The following is a 23,217-nucleotide window of genomic DNA, read 5'->3' as shown; positions in this document are numbered from 1 at the left end:
AAACAAACAAAAATCGAATTGCATTCGGCCGTGCTATATAATTACAATCGTTGCAATCCCATCATTGTTAACATATATTCCACACATTGTGCAGTGGTAAGTGAATTCCTGAGTCAAGTTCTTTTTTGTGTGTGATCAATCCCAAACTTTGCATTGGAATCTGTACACATAATCTTGAGCATACACCATTTATACATGTGGACGTTGGAGTGTTTTCAAACCTTTTTATCAATGGTAGCTTAGTTGTCAAAAACAGGTGCACTTGGGCGTGACTTTGGTCATAGGGTTCAAGTAGTAACCCTTATTCCTATTCTTGTGAAGTAACTTGATAGTTCGATGACACCGAATGTACTTTGGTGGCCTTGTCCATGAGGACATACAGTAAGCAGTAAACTAGGTTTTAGTCAATTCTGATGGATCTTTCCTTCTGTTTGGTGAACCATCGGTTCATCATGAAAGGAAGAGATTAGTTTAGCGTCTCATTTATACCAATATCACTTCTGTCTGATGTATAATCAATATAATACAACACAATACAATACTGTGCTTCCTGTCTGAGCCAGTGGGCAGAGAGCAAGAGGTCGTGGGCTGATTATGACGCAGCCTATGTGCCCTTTGATTTTGTTGTTGTGGAGCACGGATTGGAATGTTGAGAATGTTGAATCACTGCTGGACGTTTGGAGACGGTGTGCCAATTACTAATGATCCTGCCAGTCGGTGTTACTCAACCAGGGGGTTACAAGGTACAGCATATTTTGTGCAGAAAGATTATTCTACGGGTCAGATTTATTAAGGATTTGCATGGGTTTTATAGGAGGCAACGAGCTAAAGGTGACATATTATGGGGAATGGGTTTTGCTTATAGTCTTTGTATGGATTTGGTGGTCTGAAATGTTATTTAGGCACTGGGGGAATATGACATGGATAAAGGACTTCAGATTAACAAGCCTAAATAAGATAAATAATGTCAGAATGATTGCCCTTTGTGATTTCACCAGGGGGATCAATTAGCTTGAATTGATCAATTAGCTGTGCTTTTTTGGAGCCAGGAACACTGCCTATCTAATGTACTGTGCACACTGCACAGTATGTATTTTTCATTTACTATTGGGTGTGGGGTAGCCAGGCAGGGAAGGGAATCATTAGTTAACATTTTGGTGTGTGTTCCATCCTAAAGTAAATATGGAAATACTATCTATAGAGTATATCTAGTACACTTTGGTCATACTTAATGCATTTGTTGAAGAGATGTGTCTTGTGTTGTTTAAGTTAAGTAGCATTTTTCAGTGTTCTTCAGCTTTCCCCCTCACATATCTTGTAGCCAGTCAACCATGTGTGCATCTGTGCAGCAGGACCTGAAGGGTAGGGTGGTTTAAAGTAACGTAAGTACTTTTACTCAAGTACTGTACTTACTGTACTTGAAATTCTGACACAAAAAGATTTTGGTAAAAAAATTAAAGTATGATAGATAGCCGAACTTTATCATCAGGTGGAAAACTGTGCCCTGACATACAATGTGGCCTATTATGTGTGAGCTTATTATTTGTCATCAATAATGTCGATGAGAAATATTATTTAGCAACATTGTAGAAAGTATAGTATAGTCTAAAATGTTTGGAGACATACAGTTGTTCAAAATGTCCGGTTAGTTAACGCTTAGCTCTATTGATGAGCTTTGTATGCATTACACATAATATATTATACAAAGCTCTATAATGAACCACTGCAGATTCTGAGGGTTAAGTCAAAACTAGTCCTTACTAATTATTGCAAGTTTGCATTGTGTTTTCGAAGGGATCAACCGAAAGCTCAAAGAGTCTTGACAAAGGCTGGTGGGGTGAAAAACACAAGCTGCTGAAATACAGTATAAAGTTACCCTTTTCTCTCCGAAGTCTCCTTTCAAATCAGTAATGGCGCCTTCTTCTGTGGTATTCCGGGAAAGCTCAACGAAGGCTTGATGCTGCCACCACTAGTCGCCAATAAAACACATTACTATCACTGTTAACCAGGTCACCACTGTAAGTGGGGTCAAGGTGCTTATCTTATTGGCGCCCAGTGATCGCAGCACCGAGTGTTGGTTGACTGGAGATCATGTCTGTAATCCATGGCACAATTCAAACGGGAAACAGTCTCTTGCCATTGACTACTGTTCATATTTTCTCAGAGAAAGGGTCCCATGGTAGTCAAGAGGAAGGGGAGGGATTTTACCTCACCTGGCTTACATGAGTCTGAGTGAGACTTTGGAGAGGAAATGTTAATTTTATACTGTATTTCAGCAGCGGCTTGTGTTTTACCCGACCTGCTTTTGTCGAGACACCTTGAGCTTTCTGTTGATCCCTTCGAAAACACAATGCAAACTTGTTAGCATTAGTTAGTTAGGACAAGTTTTGACTTAACCCTCTGAATCCACAGCAGTTCGTTATAGAGCATACAATGTTATATGTAATGCATAGTTAAAGCCACAATCTCTGATTGCTGGGGCTCAAAACAAAAAGCAGCAACACACGCCAGAATGTCAACACAGTGTGACACCTGTCTGCCAGGGGCGGCGCTAGCTCATTTATGACAGTCCATATAGACCACTGCACTTCCGCGTGACATTGAGCTCATGGAAGAGAGAGCGGGGGGAGAAAATGAATGAATGTGGATGAGAGCCTTGACGTAAATGGTTGTAGCTAAAGCTGTGGGGGTGCTGGAGACATGATCCAATAGACTTTTATACGCCTGAGTCTCCTGAACACGGAGACCAATCCCAAGTCTGCACTTTCTCGGCCGAGCTATAGTCACTTTTCCGCAACTACTCCCAAACTCTGCATGCGCAGATTTCCCACAGAGTCTCTCTGGATTATTCAGAGATCTAGGTTTATCAATCTGCGCATGCAGAGTTCGGGAGTAGGTGCGGGAAAGTGACTATAGCTCGGCTGAGAAAGTGCCAATAAACTTGGGATTGGTCGCTCCGTGTTCAGGAGACTCAGGCGTATAAAAGTCTGTTGGATCATGTCTCCAGCACCCCCACCCCCACAGCCGTAGCTACAACCACTTAATGTCAAGGCTCTCATCCACATTCATTCATTTTCTCTCCCCGCTCTCTCTCCCATGATTTCAGAATACCAGAAGTGTTGCGGTGGTCTATACTCTGTAGTCGTAAAAACGCTGTTTTTGCTATTATCACAGATAGTTAGCTCCGTTTACCTTTCGCTATAGTCACCTCGCTAGCACAGTGTTTCACTGTCGGGAAGAAACCTCTGGCAGCTCCTCCAGCCTTCAATGTGTATTACAACAAACAAGAGGGAGGGCGCTGTTTCCCCACAGACAATAGTGTGGCTTTATGATTAGGGTGTTGTGACACTGATCATCCCCAATTCCCACTTCTAACATATCACCTTTTTTATCTAAACACAGACGTGAATGAATAACATTGAATTATTACAATAGTATGAATGATAATTGTAAATTCAACCAATTCAACCTATTATTCAATCAAATTGAATGTCATGAATCAATAAGTACAATACGTTGTTTATGCTCATCACTTGTGCAGTTGATGTCATGTCACTATATGTAAACTGAATTGAAATCACACTGACTTGTGTTTTCCTTCCTGGGGAGGCGACTGTCCTCCCTCTTTGAGAGAACACACAGGAGGACCGTGACTCAGCACAAATTATCCGATATCCAGAAGCCCAGCAGTAGACCGGCTGGCAGTCTGAGGTTCCTGACGTGAATAGAAAACGCTCTATATATAGGCAGCCACCACACAGGGGTTCTTTCATGCAAGGCTGATCAGCCTCGACTGCAGAGTCAAGAGATGCAGGTTGAACGCTTGCCTTGGGTAATTCTATAAAAATGTCTCTCTCTGTGTTTGCCTCCTATTTGGCTAAATCAGAAATGTTCACTTAGGGAAAGGTATTCTCAAGTAGCTCATTGTTGTGTTAGTTTTAATTATGTATGTGTATCTCAATGTTATTGTATATAAGATAAGATAAGATGATCCTTTATTAATCCCCTTGGGGAAATTCAGGTGTCAAAGCAGCATGTGGGGGATACAGGGGGGGTGGGCGTTACAGAGCTTCACAGTCCGATAATATACTATAAGATACAATATAAAAAGTACAAAATACAAGATAGTACAAGGTAAGTAGGTAGCAACAACAGTAGCAGCAGTGGCGGCACCACAAGTAGCAACAGCAGTAAAGTGAGTAACCTCAATGATCCTACCAAAGATTTAAATAAAGGTTTAATGTGCGTGAATGAATTAATGAATTAATTCCTCAACCTACAAGGAAAAGTGATCTCTTTTTTGCTGTGTCAGGATAATCAGACGCCATCAGCCAACTATTTAAGAGAAAATTCAAGGTGTTACCTAAATAAATGATGAATTTCCAAGATAAGAACTAATCCCCAGGGGGAGATGAGGTTTGTGTCAGAAGCAGAACACAATAAGCGTTTTTTGTAACGTTAGTTATTGTGATACTTTGAGATGAGTCAATTAACTATAGCATGATGCAAGCCTCTTTCTGCTGCCAGTGTTGTGCTCTCTGTGTGAATGTGCAGAATTCCTACTTCCCAGAGCCAGGAAATATAAAGAAGGCTATAAATAACATCCGGTGTTCATCTCAAATATCGCCCGACCACCATAAGACATGGTCAATTAGACTGCTGACAGCAGGCATTACGGCACACGTTAAAATCATGGAGCTAAGCCTATTGTGCCTGGTCTTCCATTGTCTTTGAGCTTGAATGAGTGAGCAGGGCTGGAAAGAATGCAGAAAGACCATGAGCCTTGTATGACACTTGAACACCCAGTGACCTTCCAGCTGCACACAGATGTAAAGATATAGAAGTCAATTATACCGTCAGCAGCTTTCAGAATCTGTTCTGGATAGTCTGTATGTTTTAAGAATCTGATCTGTCACAAACTGTCCTGCTTTCAATGTATCCAAAAAGCATGTATACAAGGGTTTACAGAAAAGGTATCTTTCATCGTCTATGGAGCAGCCCCAGATTTTACATCCCAGTGACATCACCAATTGGAGGGTTCTTTCTCTGATTTCTAGCTTTAGGAGAAGAGTGGTGCATGTTCCCAAATACTGACTGAACTGTCCTGGGCCATAGGAAGAACAGCTGTCAACTCTTAAAATGGGTGACATTACTCTTTAAGGCAGGGCTCTACAGTGCGACTATTTCACTCGCATTTGCCCCTAAAAATAGATATGTGCGAACTGGAAAAATCATTTAGGAGCACACTGTGCGAGTAATAGCTTTGCGTAGTGGGTGTGTCAATAGCCATAGTATATAGCTCAGCAGCTGTAACAGAATAATTTTATTATGTTTTATTATTTACGTTTCAACAGCATCAGAATATTAATTTAAATGATAATTAATTCAATAATTGTATAAAGGTTTTTCCATGTTCTGTCATCTAATAATATATTCCATTACCTTTCCTATCGGTATCGAAGTAAAAATGTTGGTATCGTGACAATACTACAACATACAAAAGCAGCTGGACAACCTATATCCTTTGCGAGTAGGCATGGCTCAGGTATTTCAATGTCTGCAGAAAACTACTGCAGATCTTCTACCAGTCTGTGGTGGCTAGTGCCCTCTTTTTCGCTGTGGTATGCTGGGGGGGCAACACCGACAAAATAAATAAACTGGTCAAGAAAGCAAGCTCTGTGGTGGGAGCGGACCTGGACAGTCTGGAGGTGGTGGCAGAGGGGAGGACGAGAAGGAAGCTGTACACTATCCTTGAGAACCCCTGCCACCCCCTCCATGATGAGCTGACCGCTATGCGGTCCACGTTTAGCCACAGACTTATCCCCCCCCCGACATACCACAAAGCGCTTCGGGCAGTCCTTTGTGCCGGTGGCAATCAGGCTCCACAACCAGGCAGGGCCAGGATGGGCTAACTGCCGTGGACTGGAGGAGCTGGGTTGTGGACAGTAACTCTTCTTCCATTCACCACTTTTAGCTCTATTTTAGCCCTATTTTAGCTCTTCTTTTTAGCCCTACGTATCTGTCCATCTCTGTTTTTAACACATACTAACTAATTGTATGTTATGTATTAACTGTTTTTATTAAGCGTTTTTAAATGGCTGTTGATGCTGTGATGGACATCTGAATCTCCCCTCGGGGATAAATAAAGGTTTTTTAATCAATCAATGAATGTGTGGTGGTATGTGCTATTGCACAGATTAGTATGCCCTTAGTATGCACACGCACGCATGCACACACGCACAGTATAATATGCATGTAATAAATAGTTTAACATTTTTCACTGTGCTCCTAAATTTCTTTGTGTGCTCCTAAATTTCTTTGTGTGCTCCTAAATGTTTTCATATTTAGTTATCCCCCCACACACATTTCCACAAAATACCTTTGACTTTAACCCACAACTCCCTTCAATAAACATCCTGAAACTGGCATCTTACTTTTCCCTCTCTCTCCATTTTGCAAACAGGGAATTGTTAACACTTTCACTGCCACTCACGAGATATCTCGGGTTTCCGATAGTTATGTTGAAAGCCACTCACGAGATTTCTCGGAATATTATTATTATTTTTTAGCGATCTGAAATCATATTGCATCACGCGAGCCTACCCTAGTATACCCGAGCGCCGCCGGCGATCAGATGTGGAAAAAAGCGCCCCCTATCGTCTCCCAGATGACATAAGGGATTTTGGAATGGACTCAATGAAAATGGATGGGGGAAAAAATCCTGTACTGCACATTTTCCAGTCCACTGATGCAGCCGGGGTTATCACAGTTCATTCTGGAGCCTCTCAGACCCGCGGAATCATGTACTGCACTGTACACACGTTGGATCTATACACTTATCGATTTTTTCGAATGGTGATCAGGAATTGGAATATACCAGTTGGATACCATCTGATGTCAGGTAAGGAATCTATGTTATCAGTGTTAGGATAATCAGACTAATTTTGATGAAGATATAGGCTGTTTTGTGAAATGGGCTCTTTCGGTTTCACTGTAAAAGTCCAAGAGGAAATGAACACGGCGATTATCCGTGCACGGCTCGAATGTGCTTGCGTGCACGTATAATATTGATCATCTAGCGTTTATTTGAAAACGATTCATAAATATCAACGTTCTGGAATATTCCAGTAAAAGACGATTATCATAGAATGGCCCAGAATGGACTGTTTTTTACCTCAAAACGGGTGCTTTTCAAAATGCTCTCAAACGGAAATGAAGCGATAAAAAACCAATCTGCCTTGACAGCACTGACTGGAAAAGGATTCTTTGATAAGCGACGGGCAGATTAGACACATAGCCATAATTTAAAACATAGATTAGGCGATATTAAGCGTAACATTGGCGCCGATGGTGGCATTGAAGCGCTACCTCTGGCGCCACCTCGTGGCACTCAAAGTGTTAAGATAGAGAATGTTGTTGTTGTTGCTGTTGTTATATTATTATTATTATTATTAGTGGTGGGACTCGATTAAAAAATTTTATTGAATTCATTCAAGACTTTATAGTTAATTAATCAAAATGAATTGCATTTTAAACGCGGGGGGAATTGGCACAACGACTAAATTGGGACGGGGAGAAAAACAGAGAAAAAATTGGAGAACGAGAAGGCAAAAAAAAAAATCGTCTTCTTGTGTCACCTTCCCCCACTCTGAGCGATTTCGGAGCAGACGCTCCTTGGCTACAACAGTGGTCAATAATTTTTGCCATCAGCAGTGACTGGTCACTGGTCAGTGCAGGACCGTTCACAACCGGATGTGGTCACTCATCTGAATGGCTTGTCAAATCACGCTCACCAGATGTTTCATCTTGTAACTCAAGAATGGAATCACGCAATAAGTTGAGTGGGGTGACGATCGAAAGGCGGCAAATTCAACTCTCCAACAATGCATTGGTTGATTGGCGAATGGGTGTATCATGTTAAAAAAAAAAGATGTTGGTGATATTGTGCAAAGATGAACTGTACCCCCATGTACGAAACAAAATAAAATTAATGAATGAAAAAAAAAATTAAACGCAGCCCGGAGCCGACAGACGAGAGCAAAGTGCTGCGACGTGCGACAAAACATGTTTTACATTAAATCTTTTGTGTAGTTAATTTATCTAAATGAACGCGATAAAGTCCCAGCCCTAATTATTATTATTATTATTATTATTATTATTATTATTATTATTATTATTATTATTATTATTATTATAAGGCACATTTCTAAAAAACATTCAGAAGTCAACTGCACACTATTTAATTAATTTATGGTTAGAAAGTATTCCAGTTATTCCCCTCAAAGTTATAAAATGCTCAGTTTCATTCACTCAGTCTCAGGGATAGGTTCAAAACCAGTCACCACTACATAACCGGAGCTCAAGAGCCACACAACACAGTGGGGTGCGTTGACAAGAATCCCTATAATCCTGGATACACACTCCTACTCAGCAACACGTTCCACCATCAAACATCTCTGCCCAAACAGGAAGTAAACTAACCAGTGCTACCTACACTATTTTGTATTTTCCCTTAACATATTGAATAAATAATATATTATTGTTCCCCCCATATTCTTTTGTCTCTTTTATATACAAGAACTGAAAATGAGTTGGAAAGCTCATGTGCAGCCTTGTTTATTCATGGTGTCCATGGAAACGATGATGAACGCAGCCATATAGGAACGGTTTCCTTAGGCAGAAACGGTAGTTACATTTCATAACTATCACTGCATAACTCATAAATGTTTAGACAAGCTTAAAGTCTGGTTATTTGTGATACTCTGTATAGACCCAATTCAAAGTTATTGCCCAATTGTCTTTCAAATTTGCAATGTGGCACTTGGGGCAGAGCTGTTTTGCAGCCTGTGACGTACAGGTGTAGAGGCAGCTCTGCGTAGGAGTGTGCCCTGGATATTGAGTGACTAAGCATTTAGAGAAAACGATAATGACAAATGCCCCGAGCGATCAGCCAAGGTGACAACGGAGACAACGTGCCCTTGTGTGAGTGAGTGAGTGAGTGAGTGAGTGAGTGAGAGTGTGTGTGTGTCCGTATGTGAAAGATAGAGAAAGAGCCAGTGGCAGAGAGAGTGTGAGAGAGAATAGAAGACCGGGGAAACTTACCTCAGCGTGCTCAAAGCAGCGTGTTCCTGGTGAAAGCAGACATTGTAATGCAGAGTCTAAACCCACTATGAATTCAGACGACCGTAGAAAGAGGGAGAGAGAGAGAGAGAGAGAGAGAGAGAGAGAGAGAGAGAAGAGGAGAAACAGAGAGGAGAAGAGAGGACGGGGAGAGAGTGTGTGTTGGAGAACACACACACACACACTCCTCAGAATATCAACTAATATTTCAGACCCGCCCCCAAACTTCCAATCCTACTCATTTAGGTTTCCTATATAGCATTCTGATGAGTCAAGAGAGATGAGAGATGAGTCAACAGTAACACACACGCGCGCGCGCACGTACACGCGCACGCACGCACGCACGCACGTGTATTCACGTATAAGAGCTGATTCTCTGTATCATGATCAAGTTCTATGAATACCGTATACTGTCTAATACAGTGTATTAACATGTTATACAGTAAACACATCGTCCCAACACACATGATGCTATCACCCTAACAGATATGTCACCCCATGCTTATATAGAGTGTATGGTTTATGTTGCTGTATGTACCAGATCTGGGGTTGAGACAGCCTCAGGAGGAAAAACTGGCTTTAAAGAAAGTCAAATCTGGTACGCCGACATGATTTGTAGTGCAGGGACAGCTGAATATGTGCACCACATTTCACAAACATTTAAAATTGCTGTATTTGGAGATATGGTTTTAAAAGTTTAAACTGTAACCGTTGCAAAATTGCACCAGTGTTTTTTTTTTAACACACACTAATGTTGCTGGACGAACAAATGTACAATGTGATCCTTCAGCCAATCAGTGCAATTCTATAGATAACAGACTACAGTGGCACGTTGCATTATTCCTTGAGATAGGAATAGGGCCCAGTGGTGCCTGGTTTGACACGTGAGCGATGAATGAACACCCATACCACAGTCCTCAAGACCTATATCACAGTCCTCAAGACCCATACCACAGTCCTCAAGACCTATATCACAGTCCTCAATACTCATACCACACAGTCTCTAGGACCTATACCACACAGTCAAAAGACCATATTCCTCAAGACCATCTAACAAGCTTGTTGGATGAAACTAGCTGATCTCACCACTGTGGAGCAGGCATCAAGGGAAGAACTATATCCTACAAGACAGGAGGATATACGCACAAAACACACATTAAGCAACTTACAGGGACCTTGACTGCTACCGCCAGTGGAACACAGCAAGCGCAGCGGTAATGAGAGGCAGTGTATGCGGTTAAAAGCCGAGGGAGTTTCCATGGAGACTGACAGGGACATTGTGGTCAGGTCAGAGTGCCCCACAAAATAATCTTGATGCCGCTCAGATTCTAGCAATACTGATTTGTAATGAGCCCTATTCGGGTCATATAGTCACCAGAGACAAAAAATGTGGGTTACGTTCCTCATGAGAGTGGAACATCCCTTTTAAGGTAAAATTTCATTCATAAAATCTGTTGAAATTAGACTGAATTGATCAAATCTCCAAGTGATAATGATTCTAAGAGTAGCGGCAAGTACTGTACATCAAGGGGTAACTTCTTTATGAACTTGGTACTGTATTATTGAGAATATTGTCGAAATTCCTCCATTTTGCTAGAAGAATTGAATAAATTAGTCTGGCAAAAGCAACATTTTATTAAAATCAAATGATTGATGTATTTTGAGGTCTGGCATAAGCCAAATCTCAAAATACATCAATAATTTGATTGTAATCATTTCACCATGTCATACCAGCTTACCTAACAATGGGCTCAGACAAAAGTCCCATCTTTACAGTAATGCCCAATGTATGCTAGTCCCAGGTAGTTTAGGATTAAAACCATGCAGTTCTTTGCATGCAGTACAACAATGTTATTTTTTCGCCTTTGGACTGTGGTCCCAAAACAGTCATGGAATTACATAAATTGCATTCATAGTGATGGTGTGAGAAAGGTTTGGTAATGCACCAAATGTGTACTAATGACATCAACCCTAAATGTTCTGCAGCAATCTAGTACACATAACTTGAGCTTGGGAATGGCCATTATATGTTTCCTTAATGCTTAAAATGTAATTAATCTTCAGGGTCCCAACTTTCAGATAGTTAGTAACCAAATAGTAACAATTTTCTTATATACTATTACATGTAATTATTGTTCCTATGTCTGCCCACTGCGAACACGGGAGCTCTCTAACCCCTGCCCCTATCTCCCTGTCTCTCTGTGAGTGGATGTCTCAAGGTGATGATGGTCAAGGTCCTTGATGTGGCTAACAGCATCGACTGCAGTGGCTATTCTTCCTCAAACTGGTTCTGACTACCACAGGTGCAATGGATCCACCCTGCATCGCCCTCAGTTGACCGGCATCTAACCATGCCCACTCTCTTGGGCGGCCGGGTAGCGCAGCGGACTAAGCGTCTGTCTACCACCGCAGAGACAGTGGGATCGAATCCAGCTGCGGTGCCTCCGGCTTGGTCGACCGGCCATACTGACACAATTGGCAGTGTCAGCGGGTGGGAAAGCCGATGGGGTGGGTCCTGGTCGTTGTAAACAGCGACTCCTACAGTTCGGTCGGGGCGCCTGCACAGCGAGGGAAGGATCTGGAGGAGGTAGTGTGACCTTCCACACGTTACACTTCCCCAGTGAGAGTCCGCGCTGCCAGGTGAAAAGAAGCGGTGGGCTGGCTACACATATGTCGGGGAAAGTCTGGGAGTGTTGCACATTTGGATTTTATGGGGGTTTTTGTTCTTGATCTATTGTGATGTTTCTTCTTGACTTGTACAGCCCATGGGGGATATTCCATGTGATCTCGGGCTCTACAAATAAATGTGATTTGATTTGCTTTGACTTGTGGCATCAACTGACCTTGTATTCCTCGCTTAAATAATTTTTCTTTTTTTTAAATCCAGTACGATCTCGATCTCTAAGCAATGTTTTAATTCTGTTATAAATAGCTTGTTGTGGGATGTTAATGTCCTAAGAATAATCTTTTTAGCTTCAGATGTATCATGATTTGTTGTGAAATGTTTTAGTGCAGCCTCTCTGAGCACAACCAACAGGCTGAGGCTGAGGGGGCGTGGCCTTCTGTTCACAAGACACTAGATGTGACTGATGGGTCAATCAGAATAACCTGCATGTATTATGCAATATTTCAAAGGACGCAGATTGAATATCTGAAATGGCTTGATTTAGTTGATCAAGCTTTAATCATCATTTTCAGTTGTAACATTTTAGGTAATTTGAAGTCAACATACCTTCTTTTGCAACAAGATTGAAATACGTGATTGTACTGAATCTTTAATATTTAGGTCTCAGAAGGTTAACCCTCTTAAACCAGGTTACTTGAGAAGTGGGGCAGATAAACATAGCCATGGTCATAGAGAAATAACTCAGAGAGCCTGAGGGCTTGTGTCCACAGCAGACGTTTTATGAGTTGTCAGCTCCTTTCTGTCATTCATTTCTATGCTACAGACGCAACAGGCGCGGTCCTTTTCCCAGCGCCGGGCCTCGCGTTTATGCGCTCTCGGCGGCAGCGTTTTTGGGCGGAGCGCTCCCAGCACATAAAGTTGAAACTAGTTCAACTTTTGGAAAGGAGCGCGCTCATCAAGGTAACTTTTTTCGACCGACCAATCAACATCGAGGAAGTGGCGGAGCCGCGGCAGTCGCGAGACTCAGGAAAACACTCGGAGTTATTTTTTTTGCTTTTCAAAGCGGTCCGTCTTGAAAAAGAATTCCACTATGGACACAAGCCCTAACAGTACCGTGATCCTAACAGAGCTTCAGCTGTACCGTGATCCTAACAGAGCTTCAGCTGTACCGTGATCCTAACAGAGCTTCAGCTGTACCGTGATCCTAACAGAGCTTCAGCTGTACCGTGATCCACCTAACAGAGCTTCAGCTGTACCGTGAGCCACCTAACAGAGCTTCAGCTGTACCGTGATCCTAACAGAGCTTCAGCTGTACCGTGATCCTAACAGAGCTTCAGCTGTACCGTGATCCTAACAGAGCTTCAGCTGTACCGTGAGCCTAACAGAGCTTCAGCTGTACCGTGATCCTAACAGAGCTTCAGCTGTACCGTGATCCTAACAGGAGCTTCAGCTGTACCGTGAGCCTAACAGAGCTTCAGCTGTACGGTGATCCTAACAGAGCTTCAGCTGTACCGTGAGCCTAACAGAGCTTCAGCTGTACCGTGAGCCTAACAGAGCTTCAGCTGTACGGTGATCCTAACAGAGCTTCAGCTGTACCGTGAGCCTAACAGAGCTTCAGCTGTACCGTGATCCTAACAGAGCTTCAGCTGTACTGTGAGCCACCTAACAGAAGCCTCTGGTTTACGGTCATGGCAGGTGTAATAAGACCAGCCCATGTTCGGCGCTTCTGTATGTACAAGACCAGGCTTCAATGGGGTTTACTTTGGGGCTTTTGCAGTGCTTACACATGAGACCTCTAGCCCTCATCTACCCTCATTTACCCTAGACCTTTCCTGGCTAAAGGGAGCACATGGGGAGTTTTGTTAGGGGACGGGTGGGGATCAAAGTGCATGGTGCTGTCATTGCATTTTTATTGACCAGGGCAGGTAACCACCACCAATCTTGGTCTATGGAAACAGAATTGTTGCTTTTCCTGTTGATATACGTTTGTGTTTATTGAATCACAGCTTCTGGGATAGTGGATACAAACCGAGGCTTGCATTCAAGGCTCAAAGGACTGTGTTCTACATCCCACAGCATTAAACAAACGTAAACATATCTTCTCAACATTGCCGGCAATGCTGACTTAATATGCTGTTGTTTTGAAACTATGCATGTATAGGCTAACTCGGTAATCTGACAACAATGTATGCACGGTCATTCTGACTTGTTGCGTAATCTTCTCACTAACGTTCAAAGCCGCAATCCCACCAAATCCCTTATAAATGAAAAGCGCTCAAGGTAAGCTTGTGGCTTTAACTTATCTTTTCCCCCAGCCTTAAAACAGTCCTCTACTCTCACAAATACCAATAACAATTTTTTTTTTTTTACAAATAAGGAGGAATCTGTTTTTAACACTTTAACCGCCGAAAACGCCGGAACTCGTCATTCCTAGCCATGCTCATTCTGCCGAAGACGCCGTAACTCGTCTTTGATGTCAATATTTCAAAAATCTGTCATCGAAATCATATTTCCTTTCCGGAGCCCTGAGACACACTGCTGATCTCCTCTCAACTCTCTAGCGGTTCAAGAGCGCCATCTAGTGGCCGATCGGCAGATCGCCAACCGGATATTAACCTTTGAACTGGTAGTGCTCATCCATATGTGGTCCGGCCACTCGCTATCGTTAGAGAGACTCCGTCTTGATACAGTGATCGGTGCAAATAACTCGAAAAAACAACATGATTTGGACGTATATACTATTATACAACCTGGAAATGGATCGGGCATTTCTACATCCCATAATAGAAAAAATTCTGTTCCACGCTCATCTGCCAGCGGCGCGAGGAAGCCACGGTAAGATTCAGCGTTATATTCTAACGTGTTCTTTACTAACTGCTCTGATGAACATATGACCCACTCTGGATGAATCATCTAACGCTGCCCACGGAATTATAAACGATCCCCCGCCCATCCGGTCATCATCAGATGATACGTAGAAACTTCTAGAAGCACGTCCATTTGACATTTTTTATCTCGCACAGATTCCTACTGTATTTGATCATCAATATAATGCATTTAGGGCTATAAATCACGTTCTGAAGAAAGCTGCAGAAAACGATAAAAACATACTTATACTTTAGACCATATTTTAGTATGAATATGTGAATGAAAAAGTTTAACGTTGCTACACCCTGAACAATACATATAGGACATTGAATGGGCCATAATAATGGCAATTTAGCAATAGAATTTAAAAAGTTATAGCCCTGCAAAGAAGGGGAACTTCTCCATGTTAAATAGGGCTGGCGAGGGATGGTAAATTATGAATTTAACCCCGGCGATTAAAGTGTTAATAATGAGTGATTTTACAGACGATTGACTTTCCAATAGTTTTGGAAGTGGCCATGTTCACATTGGCATTAGCCAGTACAAGGCAGTACTGTATACAGTATTCAAAAGAAATGAGCCAAATCAAGGGGATTAGTGAAAATAATTCTGTCCATCGCCAAATATACAATGGAACTGGCTACACCAAAACCCAAATCTACAATGGAACTGGCTACACCAAAACCCAAATCTACAATGGAACTGGCTACACCAAAACCCAAATCTACAATGGAACTGGCTACACCAAAACCCAAATCTACAATGGAACTGGCTACACCAAAACCCAAATCTACCATGGAACTGGCTACACCAAAACCAAAATCTACAATGGAACTGGCTACACCAAAACCCAAATCTACCATGAAACTGGCTACACCAAAACCCAAATCTCAAAGTCTAAGTCAAAGTCAAATTCAAAGTCAACTTTATTGTCTATTTCCTATTGTGCAAGACATACAGAACGTTTAAATTACGTTTCCCTCATTTCCACAGTGTATATAAAAAGATATAGACATAGACAATAAACAACTAAATAATCTACATCCAGGAATAAGATTCCATCATCCAGTTACATCAGGTTAACTTTATCCTTCAACTCAAATGTTGGAATTAATAAAGCATTATTTATCATTCATATGACCTAGAGGCTAATTAGTTAATTCACTTTATGAAGTTCTCTTATGAAAATAAATTCCTGTGATTCACAATATTCATTCAAATGTATTTTCCAATTACTACCGTTTTCCAAGATGGACATTTTCTTAGATGACATCGCCCTGGTGCCTACAGCAGAATTCTATGATTAACTTAACGTATGACTTATGACTTGGCTTCATGTGCCAAGGCTGACATATAGTGCATAGTGCTATTTAAAAATAGCTCTTATGTTTGGTCTTAAGTCACCTAATAGATTCAGTGCCTTGTTCATGGGTAGCTATATTGGCAGTCATATCGTGATGCCAGAAACAACAGCAGCAGCTTAGGACGGAGAGGCTTAGGCTCAGCTTCTTCCCCCAGGCCATCAGAGCCTTGAACAATGAACATTGAGTGCCACAGAAACTGAACTATCCACACACAAGCACACACGAGCACACACACGACACGCACGCTGTGCACGCTCACACACTAGCAGCCACTTTAACACGAGCGGGTACACACTCATGCCGCACACACGCACACTTATGGCCAAGAGGAAAGGCCACTTTAAATTAGTATAACAACAGGAACAGTGTATTGCACTACTAAAGCTACCTAGCATGTCCTAATGCTCTGTAAATACTATGTACAGATACCGAGATGTCACGCCATGTTACCTGTTACCTGTTTATTGCACAATGTTTTTTTTTTATTGGATTCTATTATATGTTGTACCACTGTATTTTTATTGGATTCTATTATATGTTGTACCACTGTATTGCACATCGTCGCGGGCAAGACCACCCGCATTTCATTGTATACTTGTATGCCGTGACAATTAAAACTCTTGACTTGACTTGACTTGAGCTTATAACCTCTGCAAGAGACAGGGACTTAGACTAGGGATGCACCATGAACATAATTTTTTGTCCGATATCAATAACTGATATTAACCTTTCTGTTATGGCCAATAACTGATATTATCGATGTTGATGTGATCTACATAAAAATAAATAAAAATGTATTCTATGAAAATGTAATTTTGTAGATACTATTTTTGTACACACTGAAACAATGATAGTCCACAATCCTGTGTTGCGTCATTGTCTCATGCAAATAACATTACAAAAAGAAAAAAACACACACACACACACAGCTAGACATATAAATAATCATCAGTTGTTCACATGGGCCCAGTTTTGATCATCGGACACATGCAATCAATAAAATAAATCACTATCACCAGCTGATATACAGTATGTTTGCCGATATATACAGTATCTGCCCAGTTTTTCTCATTGGACCGATACCGATATATGAAAAACTCACTATCATCGGTCGAAACCGATATGGTCACCAATATATAGTGCATCCCTAGCTTAAACCCAAGACTGTATTTGCCATCATGCAAATACTACCACCCATTCAATTACCATCTTTTATCATGACCTCTAGACTACCATTCATTCAACTTCCATCTTTTACCATGACCTCTAGACTACCATTCATTCAACTTGCATCTTTTACCATGCACAGTACAAGGCAGTACTGTATACAGTATTCAAAAGAAATGAGCCAAATCAAGGGGATTAGTGAAAATAATTCTGTCCATCGCCAAATATACAATGGAACTGGCTACACCAAAACCCAAATCTACAATGGAACTGGCTACACCAAAACCCAAATCTACAATGGAACTGGCTACACCAAAACCCAAACCTACAATGGAACTGGCTACACCAAAACCCAAATCTACAATGGAACTGGCTACACCAAAACCCAAATCTACCATGGAACTGGCTACACCAAAACCAAAATCTACAATGGAACTGGCTACACCAAAACCCAAATCTACCATGGAACTGGCTACACCAAAACCCAAATCTCAAAGTCAAAGTCAAAGTCAAATTCAAAGTCAACTTTATTGTCTATTTCCTATTGTGCAAGACATACAGAACGTTTAAATTACGTTTCCCTCATTTCCACAGTGTATATAAAAAGATATAGACATAGACAATAAACAACTAAATAATCTACATCCAGGAATAAGATTCCATCATCCAGTTACATCAGGTTAACTTTATCCTTCAACTCAAATGTTGGAATTAATAAAGCATTATTTATCATTCATATGACCTAGAGGCTAATTAGTTAATTCACTTTATGAAGTTCTCTTATGAAAATAAATTCCTGTGATTCACAATATTCATTCAAATGTATTTTCCAATTACTACCGTTTTCCAAGATGGACATTTTCTTAGATGACATCGCCCTGGTGCCTACAGCAGAATTCTATGATTAACTTAACGTATGACTTATGACTTGGCTTCATGTGCCAAGGCTGACATATAGTGCATAGTGCTATTTAAAAATAGCTCTTATGTTTGGTCTTAAGTCACCTAATAGATTCAGTGCCTTGTTCATGGGTAGCTATATTGGCAGTCATATCGTGATGCCAGAAACAACAGCAGCAGCTTAGGACGGAGAGGCTTAGGCTCAGCTTCTTCCCCCAGGCCATCAGAGCCTTGAACAATGAACATTGAGTGCCACAGAAACTGAACTATCCACACACAAGCACACACGAGCACACACACGACACGCACGCTGTGCACGCTCACACACTAGCAGCCACTTTAACACGAGCGGGTACACACTCATGCCGCACACACGCACACTTATGGCCAAGAGGAAAGGCCACTTTAAATTAGTATAACAACAGGAACAGTGTATTGCACTACTAAAGCTACCTAGCATGTCCTAATGCTCTGTAAATACTATGTACAGATACCGAGATGTCACGCCATGTTACCTGTTACCTGTTTATTGCACAATGTTGTTTTTTTATTGGATTCTATTATATGTTGTACCACTGTATTTTTATTGGATTCTATTATATGTTGTACCACTGTATTGCACATCGTCGCGGGCAAGACCACCCGCATTTCATTGTATACTTGTATGCCGTGACAATTAAAACTCTTGACTTGACTTGACTTGAGCTTATAACCTCTGCAAGAGACAGGGACTTAGACTAGGGATGCACCATGAACATAATTGTTTGTCCGATATCAATAACTGATATTAACCTTTCTGTTATGGCCAATAACTGATATTATCGATGTTGATGTGATCTACATAAAAATAAATAAAAATTAATTCTATGAAAATGTAATTTTGTAGATACTATTTTTGTACACACTGAAACAATGATAGTCCACAATCCTGTGTTGCGTCATTGTCTCATGCAAATAACATTACAAAAAGAAAAAACACACACACACACACAGCTAGACATATAAATAATCATCAGTTGTTCACATGGGCCCAGTTTTGATCATCGGACACATGCAATCAATAAAATAAATCACTATCACCAGCTGATATACAGTATGTTTGCCGATATATACAGTATCTGCCCAGTTTTTCTCATTGGACCGATACCGATATATGAAAAACTCACTATCATCGGCCGAAACCGATATGGTCACCAATATATAGTGCATCCCTAGCTTAAACCCAAGACTGTATTTGCCATCATGCAAATACTACCACCCATTCAATTACCATCTTTTATCATGACCTCTAGACTACCATTCATTCAACTTCCATCTTTTACCATGACCTCTAGACTACCATTCATTCAACTTCCATCTTTTACCATGACCTCTAGACTACCATTCATTCAACTTGCATCTTTTACCATGCACAGTACAAGGCAGTACTGTATACAGTATTCAAAAGAAATGAGCCAAATCAAGGGGATTAGTGAAAATAATTCTGTCCATCGCCAAATATACAATGGAACTGGCTACACCAAAACCCAAATCTACAATGGAACTGGCTACACCAAAACCCAAATCTACAATGGAACTGGCTACACCAAAACCCAAATCTACAATGGAACTGGCTACACCAAAACCCAAATCTACAATGGAACTGGCTACACCAAAACCCAAATCTACCATGGAACTGGCTACACCAAAACCAAAATCTACAATGGAACTGGCTACACCAAAACCCAAATCTACCATGGAACTGGCTACACCAAAACCCAAATCTCAAAGTCAAAGTCAAAGTCAAATTCAAAGTCAACTTTATTGTCTATTTCCTATTGTGCAAGACATACAGAACATTTAAATTACGTTTCCCTCATTTCCACAGTGTATATAAAAAGATATAGACATAGACAATAAACAACTAAATAATCTACATCCAGGAATAAGATTCCATCATCCAGTTACATCAGGTTAACTTTATCCTTCAACTCAAATGTTGGAATTAATAAAGCATTATTTATCATTCATATGACCTAGAGGCTAATTAGTTAATTCACTTTATGAAGTTCTCTTATGAAAATAAATTCCTGTGATTCACAATATTCATTCAAATGTATTTTCCAATTACTACCGTTTTCCAAGATGGACATTTTCTTAGATGACATCGCCCTGGTGCCTACAGCAGAATTCTATGATTAACTTAACGTATGACTTATGACTTGGCTTCATGTGCCAAGGCTGACATATAGTGCATAGTGCTATTTAAAAATAGCTCTTATGTTTGGTCTTAAGTCACCTAATAGATTCAGTGCCTTGTTCATGGGTAGCTATATTGGCAGTCATATCGTGATGCCAGAAACAACAGCAGCAGCTTAGGACGGAGAGGCTTAGGCTCAGCTTCTTCCCCCAGGCCATCAGAGCCTTGAACAATGAACATTGAGTGCCACAGAAACTGAACTATCCACACACAAGCACACACAAGCACACACACGACACGCACGCTGTGCACGCTCACACACTATCAGCCACTTTAACACGAGCGGGTACACACTCATGCCGCACACACGCACACTTATGGCCAAGAGGAAAGGCCACTTTAAATTAGTATAACAACAGGAACAGTGTATTGCACTACTAAAGCTACCTAGCATGTCCTAATGCTCTGTAAATACTATGTACAGATACCGAGATGTCACGCCATGTTACCTGTTACCTGTTTATTGCACAATGTTTTTTTTTTATTGGATTCTATTATATGTTGTACCACTGTATTTTTATTGGATTCTATTATATGTTGTACCACTGTATTGCACATCGTCGCGGGCAAGACCACCCGCATTTCATTGTATACTTGTATGCCGTGACAATTAAAACTCTTGACTTGACTTGACTTGAGCTTATAACCTCTGCAAGAGACAGGGACTTGGACTAGGGATGCACCATGAACATAATTGTTTGTCCGATATCAATAACTGATATTAACCTTTCTGTTATGGCCAATAACGGATATTATCGATGTTGATGTGATCTACATAAAAATAAATAAAAATTAATTCTATGAAAATGTAATTTTGTAGATACTATTTTTGTACACACTGAAACAATGATAGTCCACAATCCTGTGTTGCGTCATTGTCTCATGCAAATAACATTACAAAAAGAAAAAACACACACACACACACAGCTAGACATATAAATAATCATCAGTTGTTCACATGGGCCCAGTTTTGATCATCGGACACATGCAATCAATAAAATAAATCACTATCACCAGCTGATATACAGTATGTTTGCCGATATATACAGTATCTGCCAATTTTCTCATTGGACCGATACCGATATATGAAAAACTCACTATCATCGGCCGAAACCGATATGGTCACCAATATATAGTGCATCCCTAGCTTAAACCCAAGACTGTATTTGCCATCATGCAAATACTACCACCCATTCAATTACCATCTTTTATCATGACCTCTAGACTACCATTCATTCAACTTCCATCTTTTACCATGACCTCTAGACTACCATTCATTCAACTTCCATCTTTTACCATGACCTCTAGACTACCATTCATTCAACTTGCATCTTTTACCATGACCTCTAGAAAGAGTGACTATTTCCACACGTACGAGTCTATGAATAGTAAGGGTTTAACGATTCATACATTTGATATGAATTGTGATTTCGAGGCCACGATTTAATTAGATTTTTGATTTGTTATGCATTAAAGAGACTAACCCTTTCAGGCTATTTCACTTGATTAATGATTGTAGGAGGGCTTCAAACATACCAACAACAGCAACTATACCAAAGATACATAAACATAATAATGTATAAAAAAGAAGATCTTGTGATCCCCCTTGAGAACCACTGGTTTAAAGGACAGATTTCGATACACAGTATTGAACATAATTCAAAAAATAAATAAAAAATAATCTACATTGAGATCATTACATCCCTAATGAATAGTATTAAGAGCTTCCTGACTGTACCTCATGAGTCCTTCTGTGGGCTTGTTGTTGGTCGCTGTGCTGCTGCCTCCTCCAGGTGTGTGTGAGGTGCTACTGCAGCTTTGACTGGGAGGACTGGGACACAGAGCAGAGCATTTATAAAAGGGGGAGGTTTTCCTTTGTGCCCATTGCATATTATGTATATGTGTGTTTATAGTTCATGAAAACATGTCAAAAGAGCAACAGCAATTATCTATTGACACAGTATTTATGTAGCCTACATATGGTACTGCTGTGACTCTCTCTCTCTGTGTTAATACATTGGTGTAAACAAAACCAGCAACCCAATGTTTTGACCTGGACTTAATCAAATGTAATTGTTTTCCCATGACATTAGAGGAGCCCCTTGTTCATCACAAACGAATGCGTATGGTTTTATGAGCCTTGATCTCAGGTTTCCTTAACACCTGTGGGAGATCAGGTTGAACTATTGTCTATTATAGATCAACACTTTGCCCAAAACACCTATTGGGAGTATGAGAGATGTGTTGTTTACGCATTCACAGGACTTACCACAGTCTAAACCATTTTTTTATTCTCTTTCCCACAGTGCTAACAAAGTAACAGTAGCGTGTAGTGGAATTTAATTTCCGTTTATGTTTATAATCATTGTCAAACGTCTTCCCCATGTATTGTGGTTTCTGTTTTGATTCTTTCACACAAACCTTTTATTTATTTATTTATTTTCCGTGGGCTGCGTTTTCTATACATATAATAAAGTATTTTGCGTCAGTCACAATGCAACACTGACGTACTTTCTGCCCGTAGGCAGTGTTTCCTGAAACAACTTGTGCTTGTAAGCCAATGGGCGAAGTTAGACTTATAGTTCTGGGGCGCTTCGGGGGAAATTTGGTGAAAATCTGCTAAATTTCTCAACTGCCTCAAGTTCCCCAGAAAGGAACTAAGGCCTTGTACACATTTTCATATGAATAAATGTCTGTTTTGCCACACTCTATTGGAAATGTATATAACACAGGTGCTAATAGACCTACCCAGTTAATGATGAATGCCTTTATATTTGCAGTTCTAAACACTCTATAAACACTGGTGTCTGGTAGGACATTCCTTGGAACATCATCAGTCGCACAGGAAGCGACGTGTTTTACTCTGTCAGCAGCAACAGCGATTTGTTTGGAATAGTTAGCATCACTTTTCAAGATGGAAAACAATTGCAGTG

The 23,217-nt window shown here is 40.7% G+C and overlaps 1 protein-coding gene across 1 annotated transcript in view; it reads right to left on the bottom strand.

The window, feature by feature from the left end:
* slc4a2a (solute carrier family 4 member 2a) overlaps nucleotides 1-22,103 on the bottom strand; it is a 118,461-nt gene extending 96,358 nt beyond the window's left edge. The window contains exon 1 of the mRNA XM_084327132.1: nucleotides 22,023-22,103. The gene's annotated coding sequence lies outside the window, so the exon portion shown is untranslated. The remainder of the gene's footprint in view (nucleotides 1-22,022) is intronic.
* Between the last annotated feature and the right edge of the window lie 1,114 nt (nucleotides 22,104-23,217).

Source organism: Notolepis coatsorum, assembly GCF_963971535.1.
Source record: "Notolepis coatsorum genome assembly, chromosome: 13".
In the NCBI taxonomy this organism is placed as follows: Eukaryota; Metazoa; Chordata; class Actinopteri; order Aulopiformes; family Paralepididae; genus Notolepis; species Notolepis coatsorum.
Note: the sequence above shows the minus strand (reverse complement) of the source record. Positions and strands in the feature narration are given on the sequence as shown.